The sequence below is a fragment of the Ammospiza nelsoni genome, chromosome 14 (genome assembly GCF_027579445.1).
Source record: "Ammospiza nelsoni isolate bAmmNel1 chromosome 14, bAmmNel1.pri, whole genome shotgun sequence".
NCBI lineage: Eukaryota > Metazoa > Chordata > Aves > Passeriformes > Passerellidae > Ammospiza > Ammospiza nelsoni.
This window is the reverse complement of record NC_080646.1, coordinates 20271987-20299669: the sequence shown is the minus strand read 5'-3', so window position 1 is coordinate 20299669 and position 27683 is coordinate 20271987. Positions and strand designations below refer to the sequence as shown.

Sequence of the window (27683 nt, the reverse complement as noted above, 5' to 3'; positions counted from 1 at the left end):
ATGTAGTCTTAAAGACTCACAGCATAAAGTACAATCTCCTATTGATTTTAGCTTCATCTCGTGAGACCCATTTTCCTTTAAATCCTATTTCACCTAATAAAGCCATTTTCCAGTTGCCGTTCTCCTGATAATGTTAAAAAAAAAAAAAAAAAAAAAAAAAAAAAAAAAAAAAAAAAAAAAAAAAAAAAAAAAAAAAAAAAAAAAAAAAAAAAAAAAAAAAAAAAAAAAAAAAAAAAAAAAAAAAAACTGACTTAGAGGTTAGTGAGAGCTTCCTATAAAAACTGGGAACCTGCTACTGCTTTACATAATCACAGAACCATTGTTTCTCCTTGATCAGCTTCTTGGGACTGAGGATTGAGGGAGAAGAAGGGGGCACAATGGCCTGGCTCCCCACCACGGTACAGCTGAGCCATGGGGAGGGCACGGGGCTGCCCTCAAAGCCACTCAGCTGATCCATCTGTGCCCATCTAGGATTCTTCTGGCAGCTCCTCAGGGGTGAGACGTGGGCAGGAGGAAGAATGGTGCATCAAAGACACCAAAACATGCACAAATCCCTGCTTTCCTCAGTGATTGCTTCTACACCATGAAATGCCAGCAGACCCAACCTGACCTCTGTGCAGGAGAAGGCAATTAAGGAAAAAGAAAAATGACTAAGGGAAATTCTCCTATGATCTAATGAGTGTGAGAATATATTTTGAACCACAGGCAATAACTCTTCTATCACTCAAAATATGTACCTATAGCCCAGAAGTCAATGAAGGTTTTCCAAAAAAACAATTATTCAAAATCTCTTTTTAGAGGAAAAGCAGAAAGAATTAAACCATCTTTCTTGTTTTTCAGAGATGCTCTAAGTGGAAAACATGATGATTATATGATGAGCTGTCACTTGGCTACAGCCCACTCAGTTCTATTACTGCTTGCTCCAGCTCCTTTAACATTCAGTCATCTCAGCTACCTTTTATACTCATGGCACCCAGGAATTATCAAATGCCCCTTACAACACAGGGCAATCCTTGCCCTCAGAGTCCAAGCTGATTTGATCTCTTTGTGTTTTACTGGAATTTAGGACTGCATTGTGAAAGGGAGTAGGAACCCTGTCTCCATATCATTTGAATTCCTGCACTACACAGACTTTTCTCTGGCCTTCCTTTTGCTCTCTAGAAGACTGAGGTTACAAAGTATAGTGCACTATTTGCATATCAAAAGCAGTAGCACTTTACATAAAAACGAAAAGCAGGCACTTTTCTGGTCTCAGTGACTGAGAGCTCAAGATTTTTTTTCTCTGAACATGTAACTTTCAAATTCAGGTGTAACTCAATTCATCAAGACTGATTCAGATAAATATTTTTAAAATTAAGAATTTCCCCACTACCAGTGTTACCTGATACTTCTTTGCCAGAGACATTTTCCTTCCGGATCCTCTTCTTCTGGAGCAGTTAAAGACTTCACTGTTTTATCTGAAAGAACAAATAAGAAACATGCAAACAAGTTCAAAGATCATAAAGAAACAACTCCTATTTATCTCAAGTTATATATAACTTGTTTGAATGCTACATGATGCTACCTCACTTACTGGGGGGTTTCAGTATCTTCTTCCAGCTGGCCCCCTTGGCTCAGGTGTGTCAGAATTTATTGTTAAAAGAAGCAGGATGACTCTCTGCTCTACCTTACACCAGCTAACAAAAGAACACATACACAAAATACTATTCCAGGTTACTGTAGCCTCATGCTAAGGTAGCAACCTTGCCCTAAGTTTCTACATGGAGGTGCCTTTTCTGAAGCAAAATGTCCAGCCCTGATGTCAACAGACACAAGTTGTAAGTGCAGGCCAGTGAGCACACCATGAACTCTGACTTGTGACCTTTATCAAGCTCCAAGACACCCAGCCCAGACACTTTATTATTGCACCAGTTTTTCTCAGCAGGAGGCAGAATTAATCCAAGCACAAGCCATGCTACCTGCTGAAGTTAACATGTCCCCAATTGTATCACCCCTAACCTTTATACCCTTGATCAGATCAACTGCTATTGACCTAAAACCACCATCCACCCCCAGAAAGCAGATGAATACAAGAAGATATTCACAGCTGTGTTTCTAACAAGACCCTTCCTGCACCTTAACAGGGATGTGCAGCCTAGTGCCTGGCGTATCAGACAGGTGAGACTAAAGATACAAGCTGTTGGTCCCCTGCCCTTTTTACTGATGGTCACATACAGCACTCACTTTGTGAGTGCACAAAGGCTCCAAAACAGGTAACAAAAAGATGCAATTGTGTCCCCTCTCCCCCCTAACATGACTGTGAGATGTGACATCAATTTTAATTACTTCCTTGCCTAGAAACGCACCTGGCCACCCACGCAGGTAGACAGAGCCACGAGGTGGGAAGGGAGAATTAATGACTCAGAGAAACCCCAGCTGTTTACCACCACAGTGTCTCACTACTCCCAACACCAACAGCAGTGGGTGGTGCTCAAACTGCCCTTGACCCTGCCAAATCCCTCTTCCACTACTTCCACTTCCCACCATCAGAAATGTTGATGTGTTTCCAAGTCCTACCATGAGCACATTACCAATTTCATGAGGAAGATCTGCTTCAGATGGTTTAAATGAAAGGTATGCAATTGTCATGCTCAGGAGAATCATGCTGTAGTGTGACTCCACTGATTACACATTCCTTTGACCTGTTTATCATTCACTACTCAACCAAAACCCTTGTTAATCCTCAGAGACATCTGATCTGTTCCCCTATATGTCTTCAATTAGATCATTTATAGAAACTGCATTGGATCAGAAACAAGATCAGTATTTACAATCAGTCTCAGCAAATGTCCTTCCATGTTCCATCTGTTTTTTACTTAAAGCACACAGCATAATGTAAGCTTATTAAACACAACACAAAAGTGTTTATGAGTACATTGTTTTTTGCATAGGAATCCTAATCCCCTTGCCTTTTAAAAAAATGTTTCCAAATTCTCACACACATTTCTGTACTAATGCTCTGTGCCTCACACGAAGCCAGTCCTGTCAGGAGCATGTTTGAAGAGAGAAGGAACAGAATAGTGGATGCATAAAGATACCATTGCCATCACTCCTTAACCCATACAGGACTGCCACTCACATGAAGTGCCATGTCCTTTTACTGCCCTTTCAGCAATAAAAGGGAAAACCTCCTACAAGTGCAAGTTTGCCTTGGCTGCTGAAGTCACACATCTTACAGTGAATAGCTCTTACAGTGAATGGCTGTCAAAGCAGAGCCTGGATTTGCTAATTATTTGGAGGAAACTACACTAATCTTTCTGTAAGGACTTGCTTTTGTGGGTTCTAGATCTGTGCTGATTCTTCCAAGACCCTGAAAAGCTGACATGCTGCACATCAGGTGTTCAGGAACTCAGGTTCCAGTCTGACTGCACCTGCCTGGCTGGAGACAAGTGTGAGGAAAGCAGGCACATTTCAGTACATTAGTCCTGCTCTCTGGCAGTCTGCACCAAACACTGATGAAAGAAAAGGATTTTCCTATAAAATTGCATAAACCAGTAAGAGATAAAAGGCACACAGAACATAAATAAGTACAGACACCCAGCACAGACCAATGTGACCTAAGGTAGGTTAGAAAACTGCTGGCAGGTTCACAAGAGCAATCCCATTCAGACCAAGGCTGACTGGATGCATGTGTTAGGAGTGAGCATTTCTCACAGCTCTGTTTCTCAAGAAGCATGGAGAAGCAAATTAAAATCTTCAATTCCAACAACCTATAAAAAAACCTCTTAAAAAAATATCCCAATTCAGCTGTCAAAACTGTCTTTTATATCGAGCAGTATCTTCAGTGCAGTCCTGCCTTTCTGTCTGCCTGATGTATTCAGAGGTTGTTGCTGGAGTCCCTTCCTCTTGTCTGTCCTATTTAACTAATGCAATTCAAGAGAATAAAATAAACTATTTCTGCAATAGCAGGAAGGCACATAGTGAACTGTGGAATACCAAATCTACCAATTCACTTTACTCCCATAATACTTCTCTGTAACTGACTGACACTAAAACAGAACAAATAATTCAGTAATCACACCTGCACCCAGAACAGTCTGTCTTGTTCAGAACTGAGGTCATCCAGAGAGGGGAATTTGCAGTGCAGCTGCTGTACTTTACATAAACACAGAGCTTCCATGGAAATTTGAATGCTTGCTTCACACCCCTCCTCCCCCCCTTTTTTTTTTAATATAATTTTCCTATATCCTTTGGAAAATTGTAAATTTTATGGGCAGATGTGGGTTTTTTTCCTAATATGAGAGGGAAATACATCACAAAATTGTTTTCTCTTGTAAGCAACAGAATTGTCTAATGATTTTAGTATGATATTAACAGAAAGTCCTTACATATTGCATATCATAGGAAACAAAATTTTAAACTGCTTAACTCTACTTTTTCAAAAGTAGGCAAGACAGAACTTTAAAGGAGAAATGCCCAACATTTTAGATTAAGGGTTTCAAGCTGATGCTTTATGTTTACATGGTTATAGAGTTTCATTGGCAAAATGACCCAGGATGCCCTCACTTCACAATGCTAAGTTTTGCTCCAAAAATTACCCTCCTACTACTCCACATTTTTTAGTATGCTAAATAAAATAGTTACTGTTATTTCTCATGTGCTAAATCAATATTATTTTCACAACACCCTTAATGGTTCCCTTTTATTAAGGGCATTCCCCAGTACGCATCCTCTCAGTCCCTGTGAAAACCACATTCTAACCATTTCTCAAACCATGCTGGTATAAAGTATGAAATTCAGATGTGAGGTACAGGATAAGCAATTTAACACTGATAGCTACTATTTAACAAAGACAGTAGAGTTCTGCAACACAACTACATGTTTCCTAAACCCCAAGATAAGTTCATTACAACATCTATGTGTCTGTGTATCAATAACTTACATCAAAACACAATTAAGCTCTCATTTTGCAAATAGCTAGGTAAGGGTCAGAACCTTATTTACTCATGTTCCTGGAACAAGTTGCAAAGGCAGCTGTTTCAATATTGGCCAGTCTAGGTGTTCTACCTGAGCCCAAGTCCCCCTCTGCAGCAAGCTGGGAACCCTGCTTCAATAAGCATTCTTAGTAGGACCTATTCAAATTCTCATATTTATTGGCAGAACAAGCAGAAAGTTCAACAACAAAAAAAAAGGAAGTATATTTACATATTTCAATGCATTAAAATGATGCAGGATTTCCATTCTTCTCTATTCAAGTTACTGTGTATGTGTAAAAGAAGATGAAGAAGTAAAATTTTCCATTTCAACCAGGACTCTTAGAAATGGCATGAAAGGATGAAAATGTGTCTCTGCCAGTCCAGCTGAATGTCATCTGTTATAAAAGGTACTTACTAAAATGAGTGGCACAATCACCATTCCCTCAATAACAAAGAATCCTCTCTGAAGCTAAAAAAATTACAACATGGTTGTTTTGCACTTCTACTAAGAGTTCTTGCATTACCTCAGCGTTTGCATCAAAGCTGCTAGTGCAAAGAGGAAAGCAAAGCCCATTTTATGAACTGATGTAATCAAGCCCAGCATCTCTCCGGGGTTTTTTTGTTCCTATGGTGGCAATGATATCAGCCTACTCTGCCTATTCAGTACAGTATGACAGTTCTTCACCTCTGCTCACACATTTCTGTATTCTTTTCCTCCTGCTTGTACATCCTGACACATTAAGAGGCACTTGCATTTCAATGGGACACAGAACAACACTTGCCTCAAATCCCTCTCCTCACTCTTTTCCTCAGTGTTACCAGCTGTCGAGGACAACATCAAAACTTGTCCAGAAAGTGGAAAGAGAGAAAAGAGAAAAATCTCAGGCACATCTAAACACTGTAAAGGGGCCATGAATTTACAGTGGGGATCCCACACTGTTCAATAACAGCCTGATGTTAAGTGCAGCAGACAGTGCCACACACAGACCTGATCTGCAAAGGTTCTGGTCCTGTCCAGCCCATGGCAAGGGAGATGTTTCCCTATATGTCTTCAATTAGGGTCAGATGTCAGACAGACACCCAGACTGCAGTTCCAGCAACAACTCAGTGCTGTATCCGCCTTCCCACGGCCCCAGATGTGCTTCACAGGGCTCCCACAAACCCGGTGGGTAACTCTGCTCTTCCAAATCAGTTTCTACACCTGTAAAATCAGACTAATTATACTAATCTTAAAAAGAACTTAACATCAACTGAAGAGAAGTCTATTTACTTGCCACTGACATAATCCAGCCCTGGAATTCCCCATCTAATTAATTCTCTCATCTGAGACACAACAAGTAGACCAGAATACATAAAGAAAATATATTTACACATGGCAAGTACTGTAAAGCTTAGTGACAAATGTAATCTGTTACTAAAGCCTACCAGCAAGCACACTGTACATTTTGTAAATTTTCCTACCAAGAATTTTCTTGGATCTGCTCTGCTGTATAGCACACAAACATGTAACTGCACAGTAGAAGGTATCAAACTCATTGAAAAAGATGAAAAAATATCCACCATCAAACCAACCAACCAACCAATTAACCAAACAATCCCCCAATCTCTGCTTCTTTCATCTTTTAAACTACTAGGAGAAACTAATAAATAGAAAATAATTTTATTTTTTTTTTTACTTTTTCACCAAATTAGATTTTTTTACAAGGTTTAAGGAAGACATTATGGAGCACCTAATGCAAATTGCAAGAAACATAACCTTGCCATAGACTTAAAAAATTAAATGTCATGTTACAGAGTTGTGTACACAAGATTATCACAGATTTCTTGTCTTATCCGCTTCATATATTCTTCAGCTGAAGTCAGAGAAATTATTTCCATATCTTCCCTTACAAATGTAAACAATAAGAAAAACATGATTCTCTGTAGATGAACTTCCTACTTCAATCCCTAGAACTGATTTTAATTTCCCAACTGTCCTACCCATTAATAAAAAGGAGCATAATCCCCCCACATCTGCTATAATTTTTGAGCAGCTTACCAAGTAACATGCAAAGAAATGAGTAAATATTTTAATAAACAGAAGTCAAATGCATTAGAATAAAAGCATTATAAATATAAAAAATAAAAGTGACTTTTTATGGACAGAAAGAAAATGCTATGCACACATTAAAAAGTATATAGACATTACATGTTTATAGAATCTATATGCAACATATAGGTAGATACAAATCTATACTGCATCTATATGCCTGTATATTATTGATATATTTATACAGATAGAAATATACATACTTTTATCTCTAGATAATATACATCTCTTCACTAACATCGCTACCACCAAATTTTTTCCCCATTTGGGAGAAGCTGTCATTTTAAAACGGAGACCTTGATACACATTTATCCCTAACCCTATGGTAAGACATGCAGTTAGAGCCTAAAGGATTTATTTAATATTCTTCTTACCAGCAGCTGACAGACATCTGACAACACAGAAATGTAACAGTTCATTTAATTTCTCCACAGGCTGCTTTCATTGAGCCCCAGATGTTTTAGCAGAAGAAAGAGAAAGACATTCCACATTTTTTACAGTGGGAAATGGGAAATTTGTTTATAACAAATGGCTTTTGCTTTAATAATTTCTATGGAAAAGTAAGAGGAATTAATTAAAAAAAAAATAAGTAGTACTCCATTAGTTTGCTTGTCTCTTTTTTCTTTTTTTTTAATTATTTTGTGTGTTAAGGCACCATGTGTGGCAGAAACCAGTATGAAATTTTCTAGAGCATATTCCATATTATCCCCCTAAACTTATCATCTATGTATTCTTCTCCCTCTAGAAGAAAGAAGGTAAATTACAACAGAAGACAAATAGCTCTTTTTAGTGTCATATCCCATGCATGAAGCAGTATACAACAAAATGCAATGAGAAAAAATTACAATAAACCCTAAAATGACTGTAAGGTGATTGAGTTCCATTTCACTTCCCAAGCCTTCCAGAAGGATTGACTTTGCACCTTTATTTAACCTGCAGTATCTTAAGCAACTCCTCAGGGACATTTTCTCAGACAGGACACACACACCCTGTGGCAGAGGTGGAAATGGCAAAAGGCAGAGTCTGAACAGCCACAGCTCCCCCACTCCTGGCAGTGGGGCAGGTGAACCTGACACACGTCCCTTGGCACGGGGAGAAAGGTGGCACTGCCAGGTGTCTGGAACTCCAACCCGCTCGGCTTTGTTCCTTTGCCAGTTGTATCCAAAGTGTGTGTAATCGCTGTCAGGGGAACCAGCCATTTACAGAAGCACTTTGGAAGCACCTGAGACTATACGCACTGAAGTCTGTCAAAAAATTCAAGGCAACGTTTCAAAATACACTCACTTGCTGTAGTGTTTGACAAAGTAAAGAGCTCTGAAGTGCAGCACAAAGGTCAAAGTAGAGACCAAAATCCTCAGTAGAACTACAGATCAAAGTGATTCAAATACAGTGACAAGATGTAAGTAACATGTAATTTAAGGAAGCTCAACATTTAAACATAACAGCTTGGCCAATAGCAGAAATCCATCAGAAACTAAACTGAGTATGATGGTTATTATTACCCCCAAAGGTAAGTATTTAAGCTCTTTTTGCACTTAGTTGTTAGATTGTATTTTGTCTGAAATGCATATTGTGACCAAGACAGTTGGAGAATTATGAATTATGGGTTTAGAAAGAACAGATAGTGCAATATAGAACCACTATTGCCTCATAATGTTGCCATTTTATTGCAAGGGTTCCATACTGTTGTCTCCTTATCACAAAAGTTCCAAACCTTCTTGGTGTTTCTCGTGGGCAGCTCCTCAGAGCCCTGACTCTTTCCCCTTCACAAAGGAGCCAGCTGACTCCAGTTCCCTTCTCAAGCAGCCACCCCACTCTTTTATAGCATCTTCTTCTCATTGCTTCAGCTGTGGCCTGTTAAAGGCAGGCCTGTTCCTGATCTTTGATAATTGGCCCAGCTGCAACCCCTTAGGGGTAAGATTATTTCTACACTACTTTTTTCTTATATTCTATCCCCCTACACATAATATAGATATTATTGTAGCCTATTAAAGAAAAAAGTATCTTTACCCTCACTACAAGTGACTGAACACTGCTCAAGGATAAAACATCTCCAAGGTTGACCTGGCAAAGTGTCATAAACACTACCTTTCACTGAAAGAAAAAGAATCTTTCTGTTAATTAAAAGACTAAAACTTTGTGTTGTTAGCTAGCTAAGGAAGAATCACACATACAGCAACTTAACAATCATTTGTAAACCTCAGCAAAATATGCCATTCTTCCAGAAAAAAATCAACATGTTGCACAGTGATACTGGCAGAGCATCTTTACATATGAATAAAACAGAAATGCATCCAGCATGCACACAGGCCAATGTTCAATAGAAAGATTATCATCCTGCACTAGTAGAAACCTGTTCAAGTCATGAACAGAACTGTGCCTGCCTGAATCTCCAATTGAGCAACTATGTCACTGACTGGAAGGACACTGGGCAGCAGGAGAAAACCAGCCCCAGTTTGAGCAGTCAGAAAATACAACGGGGTTTTACACCTGGAAGGGAATTGAGCAATAGGCTGGAGACAAAACAGTGCAACTGACCATAAACAAGAGTTTCAAGTACTACAGAGTTCCAGCATTATCATACTAAATTGTAAAAAGAGAGGGCATTGCCTTTTTAAAAAAATTTCCAGGTAACAAAACTGTAGCAGTGCCTGGGAAAATGAGCTGTGATCTTCAACAAGGTACATCTGTGACGTAAGTTAATTGGAATATTTCCTGCTGAGACACAAACTGAAACAGAAAAACCCACCATAAGAGGAGAGTGAGATGCCTAATACAGAAGATGAGAAAACAAAGTCTCTTTGTCATCTTTCACTCTCTTTTCAGACACTCATCTACCAAAGATGTCAAACAGATAATATGCCAAGGCAGCAACCCAGCAGGAAAGGGATACCACATCCTAACCTCCTGCTCTGTAACTCTGCCTTTCCTGTGGGGCATCACTGAATTACAGTTCAAACTTCAAATGGAACAGAAAACCTTTTAACACACTACATAAAACAATAAACTAATTACCACTCGAGCAGACGTAAAGACACACTGTAGATTATCACTGCAATAACATTTACAAAAGTCAAATAGCTTCAGCAAAGAGCCAGCTGAGATGCACTTTGAATAGGGTAGCCAGATTTTCCTGATGCTCAGGGCAGACCAAGTACTTCAGAACAAAAAACCTGGAACAGGAATCCCAAACTGTCCTCATGATTTCCAATGTGCTTCTCAAGAATCTGTGGGGGTTTTTCCAGACAAAAAAGGTTTCTAGATGAACATGCACATTTTTCCATCTCTAAATCAGAGCTCTGCAATTACTCACGTAACAGGGTAAAAACTGGCTTGGTCCATCTGCTGCCTACTGCAGTGTCGTCCCTTCCCCACCCCCTTTATCTCTACTTAGGTTCCCCAGAACTGATGGACTGGAAATTGAATATGGGAAGAAAGCTTTAATTATGTCTTATATTGACATTTATGATTTTCTGTCAGAAAACAAACAGTATTTAGGTCAGACAGGATGCCAAGCTCTCTGTCTTAGGCAAGCTGGATTTCTCTGTCACGTGCAAATCTCTTCTGCACACTCGCGGTACATCTGAGCCAAACACAATTCTAGGATTTCTCTGCATCTCAGAGGAACTGTGACTCCAACTGAATGTCCCATGGCTTGATTAGAGTCACTACTGGAATTCCCAGGCAATCCTCCAAAGGCCTCCCAAAGGCCCAGGCAAGAACCAGCCTCACACAAGTTCCAGACACAGAAACCCATAGAGAACAAATCACTGGAGCAGGACAGAACACCCTTCTTTGTTAGAGGCTGAACTTCCTAAGAACTGGCCATTCTGACACTGCCTCCAGGAGAGAAGAGTTATCATTCTAGGGATATCAAAATCTTCAGAACACAGATGAAAAAAATTCACTATACTAAAATGCTAATTTACTGGTTTTAATTTCCCTAAACTTTAGAAGCTTTTGTGTATCCTTACCAAGAGAAGAAAACAAAACAAATTTTTCTCTATAGCTTCATCCTCAAAAATAAATAATACAAGGCTGTCAATATTCTCCAGACCCTTTGGAAATTCTCATTCTAGCTAAATGTTATTTTATTGCTGAAGCAGATATTGATCAATATTCCAAGACAGAGTGAGCTCCCTATTCAGATTATCCCTATCTCCCTTATAAAAACATTTCCCTACCACAGGAAGGCAATTCTTGTGGGAGAAGGGAAAAAACCCTACCATCTTTCATAAGGGATTTGTTGTCTAGATCAGCTTAAGGGTCTACATCTGTGTACCACAGACTTTTATGAATACTGTCAATGTCACAGTAAAAAACAAAATTCTGCTTCTGTAACTGTATGTTCCTCTGAGACATCAAGAAGAAATCATAATTTTAATTCTATGACTTGCTTACAGAGACAGAACAAACATTATAAATAGTATTAGCCCAAGACACTGAACTACTGACTCCCTGTGTTTACAACCTGAACAGAGGAATGTCATCTAAGGAATAAACCTCAAAGAGATGTCTTGGGAAAAGCTGAACTATACTGCAACCAGTTCTTCCCTGAAATATTTTAATGTCTCCAGAGGACCAAGAAAATATCTTTCAAAGCAAAACAAGATTTTTGCTGAATTTGTGTAAATTCTTATGGACTTCCACCAGAGGAACTGACTAAGCAGAGCTTTACAACCCACCCCAGAGATAAAACCCTCATGGTTTTATCTACATTTCCTGTCTCAGTTTTCTTTCCTAACAAAGGTTTGCAAATTATTTCCAAATAAAATAGCAAAGAAGTGTCTGAGCTCAATGAAGACATTTGTCCCTGAATGAATGAAGCAAGTAAAGAGTAATAACACAGAAATTTGTACTTGGAGAGGGCCAGGATTTATTCCATTGGTAATCCTGTCCCCCATGGACATGCATATTCCAAATGCACAGACAATTAGAGCCAAATGGAACAGCTTGCAGAATCAAAATCTACCTGAGCAAGGCTTCCCTTGACCTTGCAGGCACTTGTCACACTCAGTTGAGGGCTGTAAGCACTCCCATCCTAAAATGCGGCAGTGCTGCCGCACTAGGACAGGTCACGTAGAACAGGTTACTGACAATTGCAGATAATGTGCAATTCAGCAGGCTGATTGTAAGCACATAAAGTTTCCTATGGAAGAGCCCTGCTGGAGTGAGGTTTTCAGCAATGATCACTGCTGAACCCTTGAACTACTGTAGAAAACCAGATAGTTAGCATAATGTAGATTCTCTCTCTCTCTCTCAATATATATATATTAAAAGTAATACATTTGTTATATTTTACATCATTTTCTCAAAATTTCAGTCTAGATTTCTTAAATTCAGTTTAAAACAATGTTTAGTTATTGCAACATATTTTAGAACTAATACAATATCATATGAAGAAAAGGTAGAAAGATTTTTAGGCAGTCTTTAAGTCAAGGAGCACTTGATGTTGTTCCATGGATCAGAAATCCACCAATATCTGCTGTGTGCTGCTCACAGTTAACTGGAATTTTCCCCTATTATTCTATCCCTGCAGTGTGCCAATGGACAGATGGCAGCAAGGTACAAAGTACGTAATGGACACAGATCAGCTGCATGATAGGGAACCTGTACCTCTTTCCAGTGTTTCCAGGTTTTTGTCAAGAATGAGCTCTTAGAAAAGGCAAGTACATTTACAAGCATGTATAAATAAAAGAAGCATGTATTAGCATATTCCCATATACTTTCATAACTTAATTCTTTTCATACACAGAAGGGGAAGGATTTTTCTTCTTTCTTGGTTTTCTTCAATTGCAACCATAATCGGGCACACTGAAAAAGGAAGGTGAAACATGCAAGTGGAGAAACATTCATACAGTGCTGTGCAAAACTGAAGAAGAAAAGGGGTCAACAATCACAGAGCTGCACATTGTCTTGCAAGAGGCTTACAGTGGTCACAGGCTTTTATGCCTGTGGGCTGCCTTGAAAGGCAGTAGCTTGTGATTTACAACATGAACCAACTCATGCCATAAGACACTTCCTCTGAAAATAACATCCACAAATTTCCTTACTCATCCAATTAGGCACATGGAATGATGTAGACACTGAGAAAGCTTTTGCCTTTATTTTTCCATTAAGTGCAATGACCACAGGAATACTAAGTTTCTAGAAAAGAGCAAAACTGTTCTTCCAGTTGTTGAGATTAACTCAAAAAATCATAAGCAGGTAACTGCAATCAACCCACTCTGAAAACTTGGTCAAGCATTGCTTTTTTAACCTGATCTAACACTGAATTGTTATGAATTGAAATTTCACCAAACATAAACCAGAACAATTAAAGTTACAGCTGGACTCATATTAAAAGTAAACTGAAATATTTATTGCTTTGATCTCCAACACTCTGGACATCTAAAAAGACGTAACAGAAAGGTGTTTACTGGGATTTTTTCCTCCCCTTTCACTGCACTTTTCTCAAAATTGAGCAGATTCTGTCATTTACTAGAGATATAAAGATATAACTTTTTAAGGAAAATTATTAATAAAAGGTTAATCAGAATTTTGTAATGAACAAATGGGAAAAAAATTAAACAAGACATTTTTAAAACTAGAGTTTTGACCAATTAAATTTGTCAATGACAATGAGGTGCCGGAGCAAGTCAGCCTCTTCTCTTAATTAGAACCAACAGGGTAAGGGGAAATGGCTTCAAGTTGTGCCAGTGGAGCTGCAGGTTGGACATGAGGAAGAATTGCTTCACTGAAAGAGTGGTTAAGCATTGGGAGAGGCTCCCTGGAGGAGTGGTGGAGTCACCATCCCTGCAAGAGCTCAGAAGATGAGTACATGCGGCACTTCACAGGACAATTAGTGAGCGTGGTAGTGTCTGGTCAAAGGCTGGACTTGATTAACTTGGAGGTCTTCTCCAACATTAATACTTCTATGATTCTATTCATTTAAGCTACAAGACTGATTTTAGAAAGACAACCAGCACTGATTGAAAGACTTCAGCTGGTGGAAAACCCCTCCAATTCCAGATGGTTAATTAAACTTGCCACTGAAAATTTGGTCATCTGCTTCCATTCTGCCTTATTTAGCCCCATTTTCTAAGTCATAGAGCTCATTATACCATGTCCATGCATAAAAAGATATTCCTACTATCATTTGTCTTTTTCTCTGTTCTGGTAATTTTAGGCTACAACTAAATCTCCTCTTACCCTTCTTCCCCCCCCCCCCCCCCCCCCTCGCCAAAGTAAATAGTTAATTTTTATTTTTGCAAAGCTGGTGTTGTAAGAAGATATTGAGATATTGTAGAAATTTCAGCTCTCATCTCACATATAGGCAGATCAGTGCTCCTACAGTACTGGAAACTCACCTTCAAAAAATTAAATGAGTTGAGACTTACCCTTAGGCTTTAAAAAGACACTTTTACAGCTCAATAAAGCCCCATGTTGGTGCTGCAAGCACCCAGCAGGATTCCACGTGACAGCACACGACATTTGGGCTGTCAGGACAGGGACCCTGGTAGTCACACCTGCCAGTCACTGCCACTCCTTTTCCATTCCCAAGTGTCCACTGGCAGTTTGTACCCTGACAGCTGGGGACACCATGAAATGCAGTCACACATTCACCTTGCCTGTTTTAGCCTGTAGAGTGTCAGGCATGGCAATAGATTTTTAGCTTAAGACACTTTCTTTGTCTGGAAGTAGTTAGAGCATCTCATAAGAAGAGAAATTTCCTTTTAATTCATAAAGGGCTGACTAGAAAACATCCTAGTTTTAAACACAGAGCTCTCTCAACCACAGAGTGTTGCCCCTCACACTTGCGTGGGTGGGCTATGAGCCTTCACAGATCTCTGACCTCACAGAAACCTTTATAAAAAACCCTCAACAAGCTTGTGAAAGGCCTTCCTATTTAAACCAGTACCAGGCAAAACTTTCAAAGAGTATCCGCAAAACAGAAAAAAACACATCTATTGATATGGAAGAGGAACTGATGATCAAAGCCAGTTAATCTTTAAAAAACATTGTTCTACTTTGAAAAACCTTCTGTGGTGACTCTTTTCAGGTATGTTGGAAATGCTCAAGTTGCAACCTTGAAATTGAGACCTAATAAACGACTTTATTACAAGGTTGCATTGTAATAAGTAAACATAAGACACTGATTCTAGATAAATCTTCTTTTATCACTTTTTAACTTCTTAGTCATTGGATTTTTCAAGCATAGTCATCTGCTAAGGTAGCTCTTGCAGTATGGATTTTTGTATTGCTTGCTTATTGTACAAATAAATAAACTGCAGACTTTCAGAACAGTTTTTATTGTGCTGTGTGGACACCAGGCAATGCAGTTTTCAGTCAAACTGCTGGAAATATAAGGTGAGTTTTCATTATCACATAAGTTCTGAAAATATGCAATATCTTTGCGTTATTGAAATAAACCCCAACAAAACTTCGTGAAAAATCTGTATCTCAAAAAGGATTCTACCAAGCCCCTAGAAATTTTGTCTTATGTAGAATTATATATGTATAGGAACTATTGATAGAAGCAGGTAACCACACATTGAGGTACAATTTTGGTTTTAAGTCCAAAAAGGAATCTTATGTTCACTGGCATCCAGCAAGCAGTGAAATGGACCCTGAAGTTAAAATGGCAACAAAACCCCCTGCTATGTTCTATTTGTTGGCAGAGCTGTACCTCAGCAGACACACATCTTCCCATCTCACAAAATCAGCCTACATATTTTGTCTACCATCCACTGCAAAAAAGGGAGAGAAATGCTGATTCCTTTTACAAAAATCTATTTATTTCCTGGCCACTCCTCTGAGGAATTGGAAGACTCATTAGATGAGATACTTCAAAGTCAGAAGCAAAGCTCTTTGGACACCGGCACAAGTTCTGCCGTACTGATTCTGCAAAGAAAGGCTTTGGCACCCAGAGGAGGTGAGTGAGACCCCAGGCTCTGTAAGTTACTTGGCTTTCAAATATTAACAAATGACAAGAGCAGGGGGAGGATTTTTCTCACTGATGATGCTGACACTGTATTTACACCCAACAGTAAGTCCCTATCACAGCCAGTCCAACCATTCTTCAAAGCATCAGCCTCTCTGAAAAAAAAAAAGGCAAAAAAAGCAAAAGAACACCCCAAAACCTCCCAACACACACAGGTATTGACTAAATGAAAGGCACAGCAGCTTATGCCTCTTTTGCAGAGGTCTTTTTACTCAATGACTGGTGGGGCAAAATAACTGCAACTTTAAGTGATACCACAGACACTGTGAAAATGATGAGGTTTTTTGCAAGTAGTCATCCTTCTAGTAAACTTAGGAAAGTTTAACAGGAGTTTTCCAGTGTCTAAATAATAAAATATTTAACATACTGTACTGTATCTGGGAGATTCAGCTGCCTCTCTAGCAGTGGACAAGACTGTCTGGAAAAGCTGTGAAGTCAATTGTTCCTAAACCTGCAGGGAAACTTATATTTTAGTGTAAAATTAATAGCACACAGGAGGAATTATTTAAATTATTTTCCTTTAAATTGTAATAGTGTAATAGGACCATGTGACAAATATTCCACAAATAGGAATATACTGATGCAAGGAAAACCAGCTCTGTTAAAATTTGCACCAAATTAAGTCCCTCTCCCCAGCCTGTAGATACTGGATGGCAGGAAAGGAATGAACAAGGAGTCTTCTGGCTACTCACATACTTAATGTGCTCCTTTGCTGAAAACCTTGGAAATACACAGCATTCATTTCTTTAGGCCCTTACCAGAAGTCTTTTTTCCCCCAACTTCAGCAAGAAAATGTGTCAAAAGCTGCTAGGACTTCTGATATTCCAAAAATTAACACACTGTGCTACAGCTATGCTGTTTGCCATGTTCCAATTTTTCCTGCTTTCTCATTTAGAGTGATATTAGCTGCCAAAATATGTTTCAAGCTTGAAGACAAGAAAACACCTTCTAAAATTACAGTAAAATAGAAATAAAGTTGCTGCCTTGGTGAACCAGTCACACGTACAGAATCAGGGAATATATTGCCAGAGGTGAAAATATTACTTGAAGATAAGCTGGCAAACCAAGTTACCAACGTACAGTCACAAAAGCTTGATGGCCTTTGTTCCATCAACCAAATGATTGGGAAAATTCTTCTGAGACACAGAAAACAAAAGAATGGGAAAGGGAGATTATGTCAAATTATGAAAGTTAACAGAAATATCATTTTTATAGGAAATCCTCCATCCCATTCCTAGAGAGAAAAACTAATCATAAAAACTTCCTGAAACACAACAGTTACTAAATCAAAGCCACTGCAGTAATGTGAGTATTTTATTAGGTAGTAAGTTGCTCAATTCCCTTTCCTACTAAAAGATCCCATTTTAGAGTCCTCAGAGCTCAGAATTATTACTTCTGCATTCCATCCATCATTCACTGACCACAGCCGTGGCTCAGCTTTTGGAGGAGACAACCCTGAGCAGGCATTTTCCCCATGGCAGCTCCCAGAGAAAGCCAAGGCTGTGGGAGCAGCAGGAGCACTGTGGGAGCAGCTCCCCTCCCCGCCTCTCTCTTTGGGAGCTGCACTTTCTGGAGTGCTGCATCCAAAGTTATTTGCTGCAATACCTGAAGAAACAGCTTAGCTCATCAATCAAAAGCACATTCTCAGACACCCACAGCAAAACCGCCCCCACACACTGTAGGCAAAATGTATATGTGTACCAAGAAAAAGAAAATAATGATTTCTGACAGATGAGCAAGCTTTTTAGAAAAAATAAGTCTGTTATCATTTAATTATTGAATTTGTACAGCATCTTTAACTACCCAGTTGCACAGATTGCTGTAGTACACTGGATAGAAAATTCAGTAAATTCTGTTTCAAACTCCCAGTCTAAGCTGTTGCATTACAAAATGATTCTTGTTTGAATAATAAAATTAATTTTAAAATTAACTGGATGACATACCAAACCAGAATTTATTTTCAAAACCTGTGGAAGGTTTTGAAACCCACAGAAAAGGGGATGTTGAAGTATTCAGTCATAAACTTATACTTGCTTACTTGAAATATTTGTTTCCCACTGCTACAAATACATTTTACAACTATTTTTGCACAGCATCCTTTCAGAAAGCTACAGTACTAGGGCTTGCATTCTGTAGCTGCTTTGATTTACAGATTTCTCCCTTGGATATCTGTTGAATTCAATTCTCACTTAGCCTTAACCATCACATTTCATTCTCCAATACATGGAATCTCCTATACCAAATCTGATTGCCTTTCAGAAAGGCATCTCATCAAACTCAGCTCTTTCTAAAGGAAAAACACAACAGAATTAGAAAACCTTTTTATCTCAGTATTTGAAATTCTTTTGGATTGTATAATCCAGCCTATTGAAAAAGATAAACTATTCAAATTGAGTCTTCATGTATCCACCCAAACCATGGAACATCTATGAAACACGCGTTAATCTTGTCCTAAACAATTTTCTACATAATCTATATCTTCTGTTATCTAGAACACAACCCAAACTGGATATTACACCTGCATCTAATAGCTGTAGACCACTAATAGCATTTCTGATTAGACAGGGGTACCTATTCCTCAGATAAAGCTGTATCCAATCATCCAAGTCAAGCTACTTTGGGCTTTCTAAACTGTAGAAAAGTGAAATATTGCTACCAAAAAAAAGAAATATTCATCAGAACTATGATAAAAGAATTGTGTGAAAGGCAGCATGCTGGAAATTTTAACAATCCTACTGCTTCTCATAATTTGGAAGAAATGAAAATTGTACCAGTGATTTAAGGGAAAAAGCAAGCTTTTACTCCTGATGAACTGTAAGCATATTTTTTACTGTCTTACTTCTCTTAATCTGGGAAATGTGTAGTGACTGAGCTCATCAGCACATGCCTGCAGGCCGCAAGTGATACCCTGGCTATGCTTCCTTACCCTTTCACTCTTCTGACACAAGACTGCTGCTTTCTTCTGGGGCCTTGCTCAGGAGAGGGCTCATGAAAGGCACAGACTTTTATCTCTGTATCTTGTGCCTTAATGATTATGAAGAATTATTGTACAGCTGTTGATATGTGTAATTTAAAAAGAAAAAAGACTGTATTAGTAACAAATCTCAGAGAATTGGCACTGCTGAGGTTGTTTATGGCTTTGGAAAGTTGGGAGATGAGAGATTTTGCTGACATTTGCACTTGGATAGCATTGAAACATGAAACAAAAATGGTTCATAAAATATATGTTAGTTTCTTGACACCACCGGAAAATAACACTACTCTCTTCCCAAATTACACATAAAAATAAAGAACTCTTCATGATGGCTGCTTTCTGCAGAGCTCACATAAATGGCTCCTAGCTGCCACTGTCCGGCCCAAAGCTTAATTCCACTGAGCTGCTGAGAATAAAAGAGTGATTAAAGGAATTCAGTGTCACTTCCAGTACTGGTTTTGCAGTATACTGGGACACTATAATGGATCAGCATCCCTAATGCACTTTGGAACTCCAGCATGTGCCTGCTGTACACCCCAACTCAGAAATCTCTCTGATAAAGACTTTAGGCCACATTTTCTATATAGCTGGAAACCACTGGTTTCATGTAAAGCTGCATTGATCTGATTTTAATACTCCCAGCACAGAATGTGCTGGATCTGAGTTCCAAAGCTGAACTGCAGTAACAGCATCCTCAGCAATTGGAAAGACTATTTTCCCTTCTAAAACACAAACATCTGTCAAGCTCTCCTCTCTACAGATGTAGTAACTTTTCTTACTTAAAGATGTATTCTTGACTATGAAATCCTAAAGATTCACTATCTATTATAACTTTTACTTTACAATCCAGGCAATGATGGGAACACATTTGTTAACTCTAAAAGAACCATAATAAGCAACCTTTTTTTGGGTAATCTATTAATTCATTTTATGACAGAACACATAGCACAGCTATTTGAAGAGCTCCATGGGAAACTTCACCTAAAGCAGACAGTTGTACATTTCCAATTAAAGTCAAAAAACTCTCTGCATTCCATATCTGCTTCAAATTTTGCTTTTAATAAAAGGAACTGCAACATATATACCTTCTGAAGCAAAATTAGTGAAAAAACAATTAAAGCAATTTGAGGAGGTCTCAAGAAAGAAAGAAGTGCTATTAATTTTAGTATTAGGGAGAGGTTCAGAGAGATGACACTAATGTCAGTAGGGACAGGGTGAAGCTCTTGGATTCCAGTCCAAACCTCTCAAATTCAATGCTCTAAATGAGAGTCCAAACTCTAAATTTAGGTGTCTAAAATTAAAATGGCCTAAGGGGTCAACAGTCTATCTTCCAGTTTATTTAAGAAACCGTATAGTTACTCAACTGTGTGAAGAAAAAAACCAACCCGAATCACAGAGCTCATGCCCTAAGTTCACGTGCCCAGGTTTAACATTAAATGTGTTTTGCTGTGTTCTATGCACTGATTTTCCCTAAAGTTAAAACTTTTGCCTCAGCCACAGGGGTCTCTTTGCTCATAGTATTCTGAATATGAAAAACCCTCTTCACATGCCATGGGCAGCAATACAGCTGATTAACACATGTATTAAGCAGCTGTTCCCTTCAGTTTTTACAAATTTGGCAACTGCTTTCTATACACTCCTTCACTCCCCCCTTTCCCCTTAAGTGATTTATCAAGGGAAGAAGTACAATCCAGAATCTGAGTGTTAATCCTCCAAATATTTAGTAAACTACAGTTGAGAATAATTGGAAGTTATAGAATTGCACTGCCAGAAGATGTAATGACAGGTTAATAGCAGTTGAGAAGCTCAATTCCTGATTTTAAAGGGTCATATATAAAATCTTTTTTACTCTCTTTTTTTTTTTTTGCATCTTTGAGAAGTTTTTAAGACAAGCACAAAATATGTACACTTTTGAGCGGACTATTACATCTCCTAGTGACAGCACCTGACTCTAACTCAGACTGAGGAGAGATGTGCTGTAAATATTCCAAGTCTGCACTTCAGCACCTGATGTATCCATCAAAATGGTGATTATCATAACATCATTTTGCAAATGCTCTTCATGGTGCAGGAAATGTTCTAACAACAAGAGATCTTAGTCGATGAGCCAATAACCACAGAGCCCCTCATCAGGAACCCAACTGCCCTTTCAATGCCAGGTTTGCAGCAACAAACCTCACACACCTTGTACATAACATTCACTGTCCTGTAGAAACAGAGACTGTGACAGTTCAATCATGTCTTGCACCTGTGAGGTTATTTTCATCCCAGGTCATGTAAGAATGAAGTAATAAGGTGGCATTGCAAATCCTTGCTGTTAATGATCTTTATATTAAACCACATATGTGAGAGAAGAAAAAAAAAACACCAAACCAAATAAAAAATACCCACCCCCAGTACAAGATTAGAACAAACCCAAATTCAAAGAAAATCCATACTGAAGAGCATTAAAAAAATCCTGCATCATTCACTCCCTAATAATCTCACTGGCTTCCAAATCAGCTCCTTGGGATGCCAGCATGGCCAGAGCTCCACTACACCCCTCAGCATTCCCTGCTGCAAGCCTAGGACACACAGGCGAAGGAGAAGGGAAGGGCCTCTGGAAAAACCTTGCACTGCCCAGCAGGAACAGAAACCACTGTATTCTAGATGTTATTGTGTCCTAGATGCACATGCACACAGAAATGCACACATATACACACATATGTATCGATATTTATTCCACTCTAACAGTCCATAAACCCCTGTGGCAAACATCTTTCTCCACCACAAATACAGGGAAGACTTACCATCCGGAATGTGTTTTGTCTTTGCATGAAGGTTGATATTTTACATCCCCAAGTGCTCCTGACCCCCTTTCTCTAATTGATTAAATGAAAAATAAATTCAAAAAGCACTAAGGCATCTCCTACAGTTCTGCCACAGAAGTAGAGCAAATTGCCCAAGCAGTACTTTGTAATTTCCTTCTGAGTTAAACCACAGAAGTGCTTTTGATTAGAACTGTGGCAAACACACATTTTGCTACTATACCTTTGGCTTCAGTCAGCAGCACAGCTCTTGGAGTGGTTGAAACCTTCCCATTAAATTTGACACTCAGCAGCAGAAAGGACGCTAAACCAACAGAAGAAACTATCAGGCTCCATATTGTTTTCTCTTGGGAACATTGGACGTGCCAATAAACCCTCTGATTAAAACAGATCAGCAGAACCAAAAGCTGCAGAAACACTACAAGGAAAGAACATGAGATGAGTATCTGCTCCTTAAAAGGCCTATGGCATGAGAAAATAAGTTTCCTCATCTCTGAAACTGTTCTTCATATTCCAAATGCTTTCTCCCCAACATATCCTGAAGCATAAAAATAACAGCCAGAGAAAGTGCTCTGCTGCTTCTACAGTGCAATTCAAGGAAGTCCATTAACATTTCTTTCTAATTTATAAGCACTTTAGTAACTGAAAAAAAATTTTGGGCAGCCAACAGTGAGATGGACAAGTGATGCTTTTGGACCTTGATTGCCCCCAAAGACTTTCTATTTCTGGGGTCAACTGCCTCCAAGCATGAAAGAGCATCCAGCTGGACTCCCAGACTCTGAAAAGTGAGGGGAAATGTGACCCTACCCCAATCCACAAAGAGACACCCTCACGTTAACTATGACAGAAGCACCAGAGCAAAAGGCCATCAACACAAATGAAAATATATAAAGGAATAATCAAAATTTGCAATAAGAACAAAGACATCTTCTTGCTACTGTTAAGTCACCTTAGTTTTTTTTAATTTTACCTGTATGTTTCTACATTCACAGTCAACAGGGGAGTCTTTTGCATCATTAAAGGACTACAACACTACCTGAAATTTATCATGTCAAGTACTGCAGCATGTGGAAGTTCTCACATTAGAGTTCTCACATTTCACACAGAGTAAACCTTGAAATTGTCATGTGAGGTGCAAAGTGACAGTCACATGCCGTCCCTCCTCTTCTAGCACCAATCCACATTTGGATTCCTTTCAAACCAAGTAAACTTAGAAAGTCTGTGTGGAAGTATGCTGCAAAGGCAAGATGCTCAGGTTAGTGAAGATCAGAGGCCATGACAAGGTGAATGAAGGTTTTTCTAATGGCAACAAGCATAGCTTTTGGCATAAGTGCATCAGGGAAAAGAACAGCTCCACTGCAAATGCTAACAGGCAGCAGAGGTGGGGATGTGGGGGGATCTGTGGGTGAGTGGAGCTGCATTCTGAACTCTCAGGCAGAAGCCTGGAAATTGCTCCCTGTACGGGCGGCTTGGAACCCTCAGTGACACCTGGGCTAAACACCACAGTCACATTCTGAGTCCTCCAACTAGCACAGAGGCAGAACATGCAGTTAAAAAGGCTGCTCACACATGCTATTCCTGCACATTAACTGGAGAAAAACAGGAGTTGAAGTGTTGAAAATAAGGGTTCCCTGAAAGCAGAAGCAGTCTCAGAATGAAGAGGCCAAGGAAAGAAGGCAGCAAACATCATGACCAGCAACAAGAGAAAATCCTAGAGATCAGAGATTAGTGGAGACGAATGCCAGGGGATGCCCAGGAACCCTGGCCAGTGTTTTCCAAGCTTGGTAACTTTGAGGAGAGGCACAGCACAAATCAATGTAACTTTCTACCCAACCTTCCCATCCTAGCAGTGCTCACCCTGCTGGGAAAGGAAAAGCCACTGAAGGTAGTGGGGACAGCAGAGCAGCTGAGTGATATCCCAAATGGGACCAACTGATGAAAGCCTAACCCTTTCTGGTTCTACAATAAACCCACTTCATGCTGGTTTTAGCTCTGCCTCACCTTTGACAGCAGCAACACTCAATTTCCTCTTAGTTCTCCTCAGCAAGCTGTGGCCTACCTTTGGAATAATACTGCCTGTTTATAGATGTTTAAGCACATTTGATTCACCATTTACAAAATAAAAACATTATATACATCTAACACACATCTATATATACATCTAACTCCCTCAAATCCAAGAATAATTAATGTTATACTGATAGCTGCTGCTACCTCATGGAAAACACAGCCTAACAGATTTTAAAAAATAAACACTAATCTAAAACTGAAGTTCACAATTAATAATAAAATGTTAGGAATCCATTGAAGGATGTCAAAGAATTAATTTTCATTTCAAGATTTCTACTTCATGTATCATGGAAAGAAGCATGCAGGAGTATAAAAGCTTGAACAAAGAGCATCTTATTCTCCTGGGAGTTCATTTTATGCTGTAACTGGTGAAAAGCCTCTTTAAAAAGGTTATAAATACCATATTAATTTCATTAGGAAAGCTCCCATGGCATATTAATTTAATTTCTGGCACTGCTAGTGCATCTTTTTAGATGCATAAAATCTTAGAGGTAATTTCATTAACAGTAAAGATCTGAAAAAGGCAACTAAAATATTTTAAATAGATTGGTGACAATTCAGCTAGAAAGCATACAAGTTTACTCTAATTCTCTTCCAATTAACACCACCCTGACACACAAGAGCTAGCAGGCTCTGCCACTGAAGTTGTTATCCCCAAGGCCTCTGTATTTGCAAAGACTGCATGCACAGCTCTCAAAAGATTAATGACCTGCTCATTTATTTAAGGCAGATACTCATCTTCAGTGATCACATATGAGCTCTGCAGCTAAGCATGAAATTCAACAGCTGTCTTAGCTTATTCTGCCAAGAAAGAAGATTTTTTTTTTCCCCAAACACTTACTGCACTGGACACATAAAATACCCTAAGTGCCAACATTGGCAATAGCAGCAGCAGCTTCTCCATCCTGGCCTTGATTCTGTAGCCTGACTTTGCATAAAGGACTCTGAACCTACCATGGGCTCAGCAAAGCCAACAGGAGCTTCTGTCATAAGACAGATTTATAAAATGCAAGTAGATAGAAAGCAAGTCCTAGCAAAGAACATTTCACACTCTGAGATCACTTCTACAAATACAGGATGTTTATTTTGTATGTTTTAAGTCATGACAGTTCTAAAACCCTCATACACTTACTGCTTAACTGAAACATGAGCTCAGCTACTACACAAAAATAAATCCTTTTTTTTCAGTTATTTTAAACCCAAACTCTCCACTCAACTTCACTCTTAGTCACAAGAAAGGTGATACAAAAGGGCTTCTTTGAACAACAAAGACACAACCTGTGTGTCCAAGGCTGCTACTTTTTATTGATTCATTATATTAATCTAATGAGTTAAGAGTCTGTAAATCAGGAGTGGGAGTATTTTCTGAAAAGGATGCTAGAGTTCAACAAGACCCATAGAATTTTAAGAAGAAATTCCATCCCTGAGTTCTAGAGCTAGAGTGATTTCAGGAGATCAGACCATGAAACCTCATCAATGTCCCACCAGCCTCAGCAAACTAAAGAGACACGTCCCAGATCTCTATCTCTCCATCAAGTATCTCCATTTAGTATCTCTCCATCAAGATACTAAATCCCCACAGCAGAGGCAAAGTCTCTGAAGAATTTACCCTTGGATACATAGAAACTACATTCTGAAATAAAAAAGATAACTTTTAAACCTAGTCCCCTTAAAACTAAGGCAAATTTGGATAGTAAATTTTCCCATTCTTTGGGCATTTCATTTGAAGGGCTTTTTTAATAGGTAGTGAAAATGAATTTTAGAAACTTTGTTTCCTTACTGATCATCATTCACAAAGCAATATAAGATTGACAAGCATGGGATTCCTAGGAAAATATGGATTTGGAGCAGTTCTGGAGGATTCCAGAAAGGGAAAGGTTGGAAGGGAATGCTGAAAAAGCTGCCATAGCTTCCCAAAGACTACACCCTTGCAGGATCAGTTTTAAACAGGCATATCTAAGAGCCAGGAAAACATCTGTTTTAAGCACAGTACTGAAGAACAGACAGCACACAAGGGTTTGGGACTTAGGTGCAACTCTATCAGATACAGAATCAGTGTTTCATATTAGGGTTTTACAGATTGGCTATTAATGAAATTACAACTTCATCTGGAAGTTTAATCATCAGGACAATAATGAATTTTTTGAAAGTGCTTCATTGGACCTAGAAGCTTAAATCTAATTAAAAGAAGTCAAGTCATCTCTTAAGCACCTGTAGTCAGCATTGGAAACTTTTGAAAAAATCTTCTCTGTATGGCTGCTAATGTAAAATAATTCATTTTAACCTGTCTCTAAAAAAAAAACCCAAATCAGATTAATCTTAGCTATTCACACACAAAACTTGAATGTGCTATTGCAAAACATTAACAAAAGAGCTATCAAGCCACTGGATGTTAGAGCTATAGTCAACTTTACTGAATCCTGAGCCATTTACATAGAGGAAAATTCCAGAGGAATACACTTTGTGAATGGCTAGTAATTCATTTAAAGGAAATGTGCTTATTTTTAACCAAAATATGTTTCCTGTAAATACTGTGAGATCCTGCTGCTAACTTTTTTTGTAAATACAAGAAACCCTCTTGTGTTATTTAACATGCATTATATGCAGTGACCCAATTTTACACTGCAAGGCTTGAAGAAGAGCTGTTGGATCAACAAATATGTAACACCACTACATTCCAGCCAAGCAAACAGTGGGAACGTGAAAAAGCAACACAGAAGGAGAACTGCATATTATTAGCAGTTCTCTCCATCCAGATATTTTATTAAACAGACCATGAGTTTTGTTTACCTGGCTGCTTAGGTATTTCTAAAAATTAAAATAAAAAAACCCAACCAATCAACTAACAAAAAAAAAAAAAAAAAAAAAAAAAAAAAAAAAAAAAAAAAACACCCACACAACTTCCCTGGAAAATTACTGGAGGATTAGCTTATTTCCTACTTCAAAATAATTTTACAAGGTTTAAAGATTTCTACAGGTTTTGAGCAAAGATTTTTGCAATTTGACAGTAACTCATGCTTCCAGAACACATCCCTAAGTCTTCAACTACCTTTTCCACATCCTTTTCTTTCAAAAGTAGTGAAAGCTCCTTATAACTGTGTACATAAAGTTTTATATCTACAGCTACTGCATTTCATTGGCCTTGTAACTTAAGCTAGAAGATCAAACAAAGGTCACACTTTGCATAAACAGCTGTGCAGACAGGGAAGTTCTGCTTTGGCATTTCCACCTTCACGGCACCTGGTGAACCCCCGTCTGCAGTGCTCATTATCTCAAATTAAAAAACTACAATTAACACCAGGTTAAATTTATCATGGTATAGCAATAAAAACAAATAAGATAACCAAAAGATACTGTAATTAGAGTTTAACTTAGTAGACATTTTTGCATCTAGATCTCAGGATTTTACTCTACTGCATTGAATCACTTTTAAAATTAGCTGCTTTTAAGACTGCAAAATACACAGTAGTGATGAAGTTACAGGTTTCATGAAAATCTATTATTTTTTTCTTCCTCTCTCTAAACATAATGTATTTTCCATAGCCATATCCAAGAAAGATATGGCTTGGAGATAAAATATCTCCAGAAATCACACCTATGTGGCAAACTATTTTATACAGTTACATTTCGCCCCACTTTAAAAGTGAATATACTGACATGGCATCATTTCAAACAGCTGAAAATAGACTTTTTTCATAGATATTAGTCATGAGACATGTTTTAAAATATCTGGGTCTTAATCTGCAGCTCTCTGACAGTAAAAGACAATTTTATGGGTTTGAACAGAGTAATGGTAATAGCAGTG

At 38.6% G+C, this 27683-nt stretch overlaps 1 protein-coding gene and 1 long non-coding RNA gene across 5 annotated transcripts in view; one reads left to right on the top strand and one right to left on the bottom strand.

Moving 5' to 3' along the window:
- Window positions 1-27683, bottom strand: part of OTUD7A (OTU deubiquitinase 7A) — a 98696-nt gene that overhangs the window by 61890 nt on the left and 9123 nt on the right. For all 4 annotated transcript variants that reach the window (XM_059482011.1, XM_059482013.1, XM_059482010.1 and 1 more), the window contains exon 2: window positions 1382-1457. The gene's annotated coding sequence lies outside the window, so the exon portion shown is untranslated. The remainder of the gene's footprint in view (window positions 1-1381; window positions 1458-27683) is intronic.
- LOC132079411 (uncharacterized) lies at window positions 135-26770 on the top strand. The gene is made up of 2 exons (XR_009419405.1): window positions 135-261; window positions 26681-26770. It is a non-coding gene; the product is annotated as an uncharacterized LOC132079411 (long non-coding RNA).